The following is a 12,437-nucleotide window of genomic DNA, read 5'->3' on the forward strand; positions in this document are numbered from 1 at the left end:
TGTGGAAGAACATTCCAGCTGCTGAACACAACCTGTTTGCAATTTTCTACTCAACCACCAGAATGAAAACGCAAACCTTCAGAAAAAACAGACCCTTAAACTTCCTCCTGACTGCTGTTAGTGGTTTCTTTAATCTTTTAAGCTCTTGGGCTTAACACAGCAGCTGCCATCAGAGTATTTATATTGTTGCTGAAGATAGGACAAAGGGAAAAAAAAAACCATACTAAATTCAGAAACATGGATTTCCATTCTGCCACAATCCAGGCTGAAATGGAAGGGAAAAAAAGGAACATAACAATATTGGGCATTAGCAACGGAGGAACAGAGGGGCTGGAAGGGTGGTACCAGGAGTGTCTGTGTGCTTATGGCACTGTGCCACCCTCCAGTGCCAACACTAAGTCCCTTCCTTTCAGGACAGGATCTCTTAAAAGAGCTGTTATCAAACAACATGGAGATAGGTTTCATGGAAATAAAATACATGAACTCTTCTTTGCATAAAGAAGAGGGTGATTCTAAATGTAAATGTTCTCACAGTTATGCAACTTTAGAATAGGAAGATTTTAATTGTCATCTAATGTATTATCAAATGTATCATCTAATGTCATCAAATTTGTCCGTGAAAGTGTCCTTAACAGCAGAGAACAGTAAATACAAAACCAGGGAATGCTTTTCTGTGACCTGGTGTTAGCATACTTCTTTCCGTTTTGGTGATACATCCCATCACCATATAAATACATCTGAATGTCATTTAGTCTTCGGTATGTTTCCTTTAAAGTATAAAATTAATGTTTTGGCAAAAATCTCAGGTAAAACAAATATGCAAGGATACATTTGCTGGGATTATACTGAGACTTGAGACAGCTCCTAACATATTGCCACATTTCCCATGAAAACACATAACAGAGAACCATGATCTAGTTCAATAGTACAGTTCAGATGATTGGGAAACTATGATCCAGAGAGGCAAAAACTCATGCCCAAGGTCATGAGAGTTCTACACTCAAGTTACCATTATGACTACTAGTTAAGTGCAGTGCACTTTTCACTAATTTACTTAGATTTTAAATAGCAGAAGTAATTAGAAAGCTGACTACTCCAGAATTCACTTCTTCTCCCTCAAATTGTCCAAACTTTGTGGATAGTTGAGGGGGGGGGAGTCTCAGTCCACCTGCTACTGCCCATAAACTATTTCCATTTGTAATCACATTAACATTTTAATAATTTAGTGAGTGCTTCACTTTTATTATTTTCATTTTTTAATTTAGTATCTTTTTTATCTTTATATCAAGAAGTATGGGTAGCACAAGTATAAATTAATACTTTCACACTTTAACTCTTTTTGGAAGAGAAAAAAACGTAAATGTTATCCCTTCAGGGAAAAATTACATAAAAAAGTCTCAATCATTAGAAATAAGAAAGTGCCATAAAAGCATACAAAAACCAACTTACTAATGAGGTACCTAGAAATTAAAATCTGGGCACTATCTCTTTGGGTACATCTAAGGAGAAACACAAAATTTTAAGTGACTAAAACAGTCTGCTTTTCCTTATTTCTAAATAAAATCCAAGGTCTTTAAATCAATTTTCCAGATTTGGGGGGAGGGAAGTTTTTCTAATCCACCCAACTATAATTAGCTAAGAGTTAAAGTCTCATTCTTCCTCTCCGAAATAACTAACCTGCTCCCTTTTCTTATATATAGTTCATTGGCTAATGGATAGCCCTAATGAATTCCTGTTAAAGGGGAAATCAGCTAAAAGCATACTTCTCAATGCAAGTCCCAGAGGAACAATGAAAATCCAGCTGCCATTTTGGAATTGCCTCTTCTGATCAGACTCCCCATAGTCATTTTAAAAAGCATAAAAGTGTTCATTATCTCACTGGCTGTTTCTCAAACAGCCTTAGTTAATTCACTGTGTGGATTTAGTGAGTCCACAAAGGAACCAAGTAAAAAGTGACGGCTACTATCCACTCTATATGATCAGAGAGGTTCACTGTCCCCATTCTCAGCTTTCAGTGGCTCTGGGTACACTATTAAGTAGCACAGGCTCTTACCTAGCTCTGCAATTTCAGAGCACAAATGGATAAAATGAAAATACAATCCTGATCAGAAGGCAAAGAACTCAGAAACTACCGTCCTTCCTATTTCCTAAACAATAAAAAATTACAACGCTCTTCTGGAAACAAAAAGGCCTAAAGACACAAGAAATGTAATCACATGATATTCTCAACATCTAACTTAGCTCAGTCAAGAAATACTGGAAGTTAATATGACCAAGGTTCTCAAAATTAAGATGTTTGAGGGGGGCTGGGTGGCTCAGTGGTTAAGCGTCCGACTTTGGCTCAAGTCATGATCTCCTGGCTGAAGAGTTTGAGCCCCGCACTGGGCTCTGTGCTGATGGCTCAGAGCCTACAGCCTGCTTCAGATTCTGTGTCTCCCTCTCTCTCACTCTGCCCCACCCCTCTCATGCTCTTTCTCTCTCTGTCTCTCAAAAATAAATAAACATTCAAAAATTTTAAAAATAAATACATAAAAATCTTTAAAAAAAAAAAAAAAAGATGTTCTAGAATAAGCCCTGAGTTCATACCAGATATGCAGAAGCTCCTGGAGGTCCAGCTCCATTGTAGCAGCTCAAAGAACCTAAAACCAGTGAACCAGTGACTGGAGGAAGCCCAGATAATCAGACCTTATAATTGGCTACAACAGCTGATGAGCAAACTTAGGATGCCATTTTAAAGAGGTTCCCCTAAAACTTTCGTAACACTTTTTGCTGAGTTGAAGGTAAGTAAAATGCAACAATACTGAAATCTCACTAAAACAGGTACCTGAAACAACTACTGATGTAACTGAAAAAAATTCTTCCTTGCACATTTACTACCATACTCACTGCTATGATCTTCAAATCTGTCCTTCTAAGCTAGAATTTGTGCTAATATGTAAATGTGGTATTTACTGCTATGGCATGACTTTGCCATTTATGGATGACTCTATCCCCAGTCTTCAATAAAACTCCTACAAAATCTATACAGACCACATCTTGATGTTATTTGATCTAAACTTGGAAAACTGGACCACAAATTCTGTGGCAGTGCTTGATTATGAGAGGTGATCAGAGAAATAATTCTCACCATGCTTATACTAGAAAAACAAGAACAAAACCGGAGGGATCACATTCCTAGATTGCAAGATATATACCACAAAGTTGTAGTAATCACAACAGTATGGTACTGGCCTAAAAAAAGACACACAGATCAATGAAACAAAATATAGAACCCAGAAATAAACCCACAATTATATGGTCAATTAATCTGCGACAAAGGAGGCAAGAATATGCGATGGAAAAAAGTCTCTTCAACAAATAGTGTTGGGAAAACTGGACAGTGACGTGCCAAAGAATGAAACTGGACCACTTTCTCACACCATACACACACCCACGCACACACACACACACACACACACACACCTACACACAAACTCAAAATGGATTAAGGACCTAAATGTGAGACCTGAAACCATAAAAATCCTAGAAGAGGTCACAAGCAATAATGTTGCTAACATAGGTCTTAGCAACATTTTTCTAGATATTTCTCCTGAGGCAAGGGAAATAAAAGCAAAAATAAACTATTGGGACTACATCAAAATAAAAGCCTTCTGCACAGCAAAGACAATGAAACAAAACAAACCAACAACCAACAAAACAAAAGAAAACCTACTGAGTAGGAGAAAATATTTGCAAATGATATATCTGGTAAGGGGTTAGTATCTAAAGTATATAAAGAACTTAAACAACTCAACAACAACAAAAATGATAAAAATCCAATTAAAAATAGCAGAAGAAGGGCATCTGGGTGGCTCAGTCGGTCAAGTGTCTGACTCTTGGTTTCAGCTCAGGTCATGATCTCATGGGTTCATGAGTTCAAGCCCTGTACCAGGCTCTGTGGTATCAGCTTGGAACCTGCTTGGGATATTCTCTCTCTCTCTCTCTCTCTCTCTCTCTCTCTCTCTCTCTCTCCTCATCTGCTCACACTTTCTCTCAAAATAAATAAACTTTTTAAAAAATGGGCAGAAGACATAAACAGACATTTCTCCAAAGAAGACATCCAGATGGCCAACAGACACATGAAAAGATGCTCAACATCACTCACCATCAGGGAAATACAAATCAAAACCACAATGAAATATCACTTCACACCTGTCAAAATGGCTAAAATCAACAACACAAGAAACAAGTGTTTCTGAGTTTGTGTAGAAAAAGGAATTCTCATGCACTGATGGTGGGAATGCAAATTAGTGTAGAAAAAGGAATTCTCATGCACTGATGGTGGGAATGCAAATTAGTGCAGTCACTGTGGAAAATGGTATGGAGGTTCCTCAAAACAATTAAGAAACAGAACTACCATATGATCCAGTAATACTACCAGGTATTTGCCTAAAGAATATGAAAATGCTAATTCAAAAAGATATTTGCACCCCTGTGTTTACTGCATCATTATTTACAATAGCCAAGATATGGACACAACCCAAGTGTCGATCGACAAATGAATGGATAAAGAAAATGTGGTATAGAGGCGCCTGGGTGGCTCAGTCGATTGAGTGTCCAGCCCTTGATCTCAGGTCAGGTCATGATCTCACAGTTTCATGAGTTCAAACCCCACATCAGGTTCTGGGCTGACAGTGTGGAGCCTGCTTCAGATTCTCTCTCTCTCCTCTCTCTCTCTCTCTCTGACCCTCCTCCCTCCCTGACTCATGCTGTCTCTCTCAAAATAAGTAAACATTTTTTAAAAACTTTTTTAAGAAAGAAAAAAAGGGGGCACCTGGGTGGTTCAGTCAGTTAAGCATCCAACTTCAGCTCAGGGCATGATCTCACAGTTTGTGGGTTCGAGCCTCGCATCAGGCTCTGTGCTGACAGCTCAGAGCCTGGACCCTGCTTCTGATGCTGTGTCTCCTTCTTTCTCTGCCCCTCCCCAACCTGTGTTCTCTCTCTCTCTCTCTCTCTCTCTCTCTCTCTGAAAAATAAACATTTAAAAAAGAAAAAAAAAAGAAAATGTGGTGTACACACACACACACACACACACACACACACACACACACACCATGGAATATCAACCATAAAAAAAGAATGAAATCTTGCTATTTGCAACTACATGGATGGCTCTAGAGGGCATTATAATGCTAAGTGAAATAAATCAGAGAAAGACAAATACCGTAAGATTTTGCTCATAGGTGGAATTTAAGAAACAAAATAAATGAGCAGAAAGAAAAAGGGACAAACAAAAAAAAAACCAGACTCTCAAATATAGAAAATAAACTGGTGGTCACCTGAAGGGAGGTCGTTGGGGGAATGGGTGAAATAGGTGAAGGGGACTGAGAACACACTTACCATAACGAGCACTGAATAATATACAGAATTGCTGAATCACCATACTGTACACCTGAAACTACTATAACACTGTATGTTAAGAAAATATATATGCTTACACTATTTTTAAGAATGTAATTAGAATTAAAGAGTATTCAATTGAAATGAAATGAAAATATACCAAAAGCTACCACAGAGAAATCACAGATCTCTTTTTGAGAAATAATTTGACACATTTCCATCCAGTATATTTCATCCTAAAATCAGCCATTGTGTACCTTTCCCATTTTGTTTTGTTTTAAAAACATTTTTTTAGTATTTATTTTTGAGACAGAGAGAGACAGAGCACAAGTCGGGGAGGGGCAGAGAGAGAGAGGGAGACACAGAATCAGAACCAGGCTCCAGGCTCTGAACTGCAAGCACAGAGCCTGACGCAGGGCCCGAACCCACGGACTGCGAGATCCTGACCTGAGCTGAAGTAAGGAGGTTAAACGACTGAGCCACCCAGGCGCCCCGTGGACCTTTCCCATTTTAAGAATAAGAAAACTATGCTGAAGAAAATAACTATTTTGTCCAAAGTCAAGAGGTAGGAAATGGATGAACCAGAATTTGATTCAGGCACCTACCTCCAAAATCCAAGTTCTCTCCACTTACTTGCTCATTCTATTTTCAATAGGACAGAAGTCAATAAAGTATAGCTTTGAAAACTGGATTTTCTGAAATTTGGGATATATATTGCTACTCAAAGTATGCTGCAGACACCCTATATTTTAAAACGCTTTTATTTTATTAAAATAAAAACGTTTTATTTTGTTCATTGTAACAGCATCACTGGCACTCTTAAAAAGAAAGATAATACTGTGTTCTGAGCAACATTCAGAAAAAAGTCAGCCCCAATCGTGCATTCAACTGATCTCTTGTAAGAATGGCAAGTCATTAGTTCCCAGTCTGAAAAACTGAGGGTCTGCATAGGCACCTAATGCTGCAATGACCTTCCTGAAGTGCCTGAAGTGCACACCGAAAAGTAAATACTGTAATTAATTTCAAACAGTTATTAAACATCTGATTCAATTCAACAAACATCTATTAACCATCTACTGAGAACCATGTACCAACAAGGTGCTCGCAATACAAATAAAGGCAAATAATAACTGAACCAGACAACTTGCTTTTTAAAAAAGCCCTGAGCGTAAGCAGGGAAAATCCTAAAGGCTATGCTACAAGGGGCTACAGGTTCACGCAGGAGAACAGAATCAAGGAAGGTTCGCAGAGAACATGACATCCAACTCAGATTTAGGAAAATGAACAGCAACTTTCCTGATAATATAAGGAAAGACTAAACAGAGTATTTTTTATAAAGAATCAAATATAGAATATATAATATTTTTAAACACACTCCAATCTGGGTTTAGAATGTATATCTGGTGGTAGTTTGAACTGAGAGGAAAAAAAACTTAAGTAAACATTTTTACGTAGTTTAGTGGGCACGGAAAATTGCACAGTGGTTAAAAAGCAAATGGCTTTGCTAATTGCTAGCTTCATGACTACAGGCAAGTCATTTTAACTTCTCTGAGTCTCAGCCAGCTTATCTATATAAATGTGGATAAAACCAGCATCCACCCGACAGGATGGTGTTGTGAGAATTACAGGAGGTGAAATGTGAAAATCACGTGACACAGTAACCGGACCCCCTAACCTTGGGGTGTGTCATTACTAATGAGGCATGAGACAGCAGGGAAACCATCCATCCTTCAGGAATGTTCCACTCAGCCTTCTGTACATTGCACTGTATACACTGTATGCACATACTAGGTTATATCCACCCTATTTTTCACTTAGTTTGGGATGTTCTAGTGATATAGATAAGTCCAAATTACAATAAGGTGAGGTGGCCAGTAAAAAGATAAAATCAGCAAATACAAGTGTTTTACTTTTTCCTTTTCAAACGATGTCTTGACATAAGGTGGTGACACAAAGTATTTCATTTCACGGAGTCTCAATTTCCTTGTTTTCTAAATGGAAATAAGAGCACAGAGTTCTTGAAGTGACATTAGACTAAGAGACAACACAGGTGTCGTAAAAGATGGAAAATAATAATTCTGTTCTACCCTTTCCTGTTTGTCAGAATGTCTGCAGGATTAATGAGATTCCTTAGGGAAATTCTGAAAAGCACAAATAATACTACAGCTGGGGTGTTTTAAACTAGTTTGCTGACATTACGGGGGTATATTTTCTACAGGCCCCAGGCACGAGCCCTCTCGTGAATGCCTGCCAGCCAGGTAGGTAAAGGAGTAGAAGATTACCTTTTGAACAACGCTATCTAGTGAAGTAGACTGAGCAAACTGCAGTTCAGTCCCAGAAGCTATTTGGAGGCTTGCTGCAGTGGCCACCACCTCACTGGCTTTTCTACTTAACTACTTGGCTCCTCAAGGGATAAAGGTTAGCAGCCGAGCTGCTGCTGGTTGCTGTTAAAAACTGCCACTGATAATACAATTACGGCATACAACCATTTCGTTTATGTGTAGAAGTCCCTAAAAATACACCACAGATCTGCTTTGATTTTTTCTTACATGTGGGACTTAGAGAAAGACTACAGAGTAAAACCTGAAACTCTAAAGCACTTTTAAGAACACAGAACTTTATGAAATGGAAGTTATACAGAGTACTGCCACTTACAAGCTGTGTATCCTTGAGTCAGTGACTTAATCTCTCTGTGCCTCAGTCTCCTCATCTGTAAATCAAGGATAATAACTGTGCCTACCTTCAATCCATGAGATAATCCAAATAAAGTGGTTAGCACAGACTCTAGTACAAATTAACTGCCTAATACATGCAAGCTGTTAGTAATGTTTTCCCTTTGCAGAGCAAAGCAAACAAGCTTAGAAAGCCTGCACAACAAATTTTATCTGTAAGATGGCAAGTACCAACGATTTCAAATTTAACAACATGTTTCATGGTCTCAAATGGAAACTTGGGCAGAAGAGCACATACAAAGGACACATATTCTATTTTTCTGTATGGCTAACTCACAGTGATAGATACAAAAACTGTATTTGCTTAGTGAATAACAGTTGGGCCTTATTTAGAATTTTATTTTTACATTATAGTACCTTAAGTAGAAATTCAGAAATATACTTTTAATAATTGAGTTCTATGGCATTTCCACAGCCAAAGTAGAAATCAATGCTCTTAGATAACCTTGACATCCTTTAGCAACTTTGACTAGAATCTTACTTGTCACTTAATAATCAATTAGAGTTTTACAATCCAAATACTTACACTGAGACAATCAGTGGCTTTTCTTGGCAAGAGGCTCATATACATAACATAAATGTTCTATCTAATGTCACATAAGCCCCCAGCAGTTTTCTGTGTTTTATAAAGTCAGCAAGCACAAAACTTCCAAGGCCCTGTATTCCCCCAATCTGTGCACACAACGTAACTGCCCTGCAGCTTGATATTGGTGTTAACACTCAGGTTCAGAATGAGGATCAGCACTAGATTAGCTGACACCTATCAAAGCCGCAATGGCTCCTCCTTCAATCCTTTCAAGCCCAGCATTTACAGTCACACAGAGCATCTGTAATGACAACAAGCATCACTGCTAACACTTGAACACTTCTGGCTGCTGAGAAAAGCAGTGTGAATTCTGGTATCGAACTGGAGTGCCCACCCAGGATCTTCAATGAGCCGAGAACCCACGTGAGAAAACTGACAGGCAGATGGTCTACTCAATAAGCCTGCTTTCCTTGCTTCATAAAACAAGAGGAGCTGCTGATAATGCACACAAGACGGTCCAAACGGGATACAAACACGCAACAAAAATATACGTTGTTTCCATGTGCAAGCCATCATTAAACACCACTTACTTTCTCACTCAGTGCTCACAAAAACAGCATTGTGTCCATCAAGTGATGAATGGAGAAACAAAATGTGGTATAACCATACAATGGAGTATAACAGGACAATAAAAAGTCATTTGCTAATAACACATGCCACAATATGGATGAACTTTAACAACATTACACTAAGTGAAAGAAGGCAGGCACAAAGCACGACATATTGAATGATTCCGTTTACATGCACTGTCCGGGACAGGCAAATCCAGAGATGAAAAGCAGACTCGTGTTTGCCAAGAGTGGGGGATTCAGGAGGAAATGGGAAGTGACTACTACAGGAGCCCAGGGTTTCTTTCTGGGGTGAAAAATTTGATCCCAAATTGATCATGGTGATGACTTCGTAACAGTGAATATACTAAAACCACTGAACTTTACCCTTTAAGTTGGTGAATTTTATGGTATGTGAAATATATACCGATAACACTGCATAAAATGGTGAAGCAGGTATCATCAGATTTATTTTGTAGACAAGGGAAGTAAATCTCAGAGACAATGCAAAAGCTAACATCACACTCAAGGGTAGAAAGCTGAACACTTTCCCTCTAACATCAGGAATAAGATGAGGATATTCACTCTCACCACTTTTATTCAACACAGTATACTGAATTCCAAGCCAGAGCAACTGGCAAAAAGGAATAAAAGGCATCCAGGTTGGATGTCACTATTTGCAGATAACATGATACTATATATAGAATACCCTAAAGACCCCATCAAAAAACTGTTAGAACTAATAAATTCAGTAAATTTGCAGGACACAAAATCAATACACAGAAATGTGTTGCATTTCTATATACTACGGAAATTAAGAAAACAATGCCATTTACAACTGCATCAAAAAGAATAAAATACCTAGGAACAAATTTCATCAAGGAGATGAAAGACCTATACACTGAAAACTCTAAGACATTAATGAAAGTAACTGAAGAAAATACAAATAAATGAAAAAATATTCCCAGTGCACGGATGGGAAGAATTAACAATGTTAAATGTCCATACTACCCAAAACAATCTACAGATTCAATGCAATCCTTATTAAAATTCCAGTGGCATTCTCACAGAAATGTAACAAACAATCCTAAAATTTGTAAGGAACCAAAAAAAGACCCAGAATGGACAAAGCAATTTTAAGAAGGAGGAACAGCACTGGAGGCATCATGCTTCCGGATTTCAAACTATGTTGCAGGGCTGTGATGATGAACACAGTGCATTATGGGCGTAGGAATTGACACATGCGTCAGCGGAGGAGAGTCCAGAGCCTGGAACTAAACTGACACATGTATGGTCAATTAATTTACAACATGGAAGCCAAGAACATACAATAGGAAAAAAGTCTCTTCAGTAAAAGGTGTTGGGAAAGTGAGATAGCCACATGCAACGCAGTGAAACTGGACATTACCTTATACTATAAAGAAAAATTAGCTCAAAATGAATTAAAGACTTGGGGCACGTGGGTGGCTCAGTTGGTTGAGTGTTCGACTTTGGCCAGGTCACGATTTCACATTTTGTGGGTTCAAGCCCCGCGTCAGGCTCTGTGCTGACAGCTCAGAGTCTGGAGCCTGCTTTGGATTCTGCATCTCCTTCTCTCTCTGCCTCTCCCCTGCTCACTCTCTATCTCTATCTCTTTCAAGGATAGATACACATTGAAAAAAAAATTTTTTAATGAATTAAAGACTTGAACGTATGACTAAAAACCATACAACTCCTGGAAGAAAACAGGCAATTAGTCCTTTAATACCGGTCTTGATGATGATTTTTTCAATTTGACACTGAAAGCAAAGGCAAAAAAAGCAAAAAGCAAAAAAAAAAAAAAAAAAACAAACAAGTAGAACTACATCAAACTTAAAACTTTCTGCACAGCAAAGGAGACCATCAACAAAATAAAGAGGAAAAAAAATATTTGAAGATCAAAAATCTAACAAAGGGTTAATATCTAGAAAACATGGAGAACTCATACAAATCAAAAGCAGAAAAACAACCCCAATTTACAAAAACTGATAGAGGATATGAATAGACATTTTTCCAAAGAAGACATATGAGGGCCAGCAGGTGCATGAAAAGATACCCCATCATAACTAACCAATTGGGAAATACACACAGGTCAAAACTACAATGAGCTATCATCTCACCCCTGTTGGAATGGCTATTGTCAAACAGATAAGAAATAATAAGCGGTGCAAGGATGTGGAGAAAGGGGAGCCCCTGGACACTCTCGGTGGGGATGTAAACTAGGTCAGCCACAGTGGAAAACAGTACGGAGGTTCCTCAAAAAAATTAAAACCAGAACTATCATATGATCCAGCAATTCCACTTCTGGGTATTTACCTGATCAAAATGCAAACACTAATTCACAAAGATGCAGGAGTGTCTGAGCTGGTTAGAGCACGCAACTCTTGATCTTGAGACCATGAGTTTAAGCCCCACAATGGGCGCAGATTTTATTTAAAAAAGAAAAAAAGATATACGCACCCCATGTTCACTGCAGATTTACAATAACCAAGACATGAAAACAACCTAAATATCCACAAATAAAGAAAATGTTACAGCAAATGCAAACACACACACACACACACACACACACACACACACACACACACACTGTAGTATTCCTCAGCCTTAAAAAAAAACAAAACAAAACTTGCCATTTGGGAGAACATGAATGGACCTTGAGGGCATTATGCTAACTGAAGTATGTTAGACAAAAAAGATAAATACCCTATGGTCTCACTTTATGTGGAATCTAAAAACAAAATCAAAAACTAACAGAAAAAGAACTCGCATAGCTATAGAGAACAGATTGGTGGTTGCCTTAGGCAGGGTGTAGGAGGTAGGCAAAATGGGTGAAAAGGGTCAAAAGGTACAAATTTCCAGTTGTAAAATGAGAAATCATGAAGAGGTAATGTACAGCATAGTGACTGTAGTTAATGATGCCATATTGCATATCTGAGAGTAGCTGAAGAGTGGATCCTAAAAGTTCTCATTACAAGAAATAAAAATTGAAACACTGTATGCTATTGTGAAACACTGTATGCTATGCATTTTGCAATATGTACAAATATCAAATCATTACATTGTACATCTGAAACTAAAATGTTATGTCAATTACACCTCAATAAAAAAATTGTGAGGCAGGTATCATTAGCTTTATTTCACAGACAAAGAAAGCACACCTCAGTGACACAT

General features: G+C 38.1%; 1 protein-coding gene across 2 annotated transcripts in view; it reads right to left on the reverse strand.

Moving 5' to 3' along the window:
• Nucleotides 1-12,437, reverse strand: part of AUTS2 (activator of transcription and developmental regulator AUTS2) — a 1,037,388-nt gene that overhangs the window by 702,415 nt on the left and 322,536 nt on the right. The window lies entirely within an intron of this gene.

This window comes from Panthera uncia, chromosome E3 (genome assembly GCF_023721935.1).
Source record: "Panthera uncia isolate 11264 chromosome E3, Puncia_PCG_1.0, whole genome shotgun sequence".
Classification (NCBI taxonomy): Eukaryota; Metazoa; Chordata; class Mammalia; order Carnivora; family Felidae; genus Panthera; species Panthera uncia.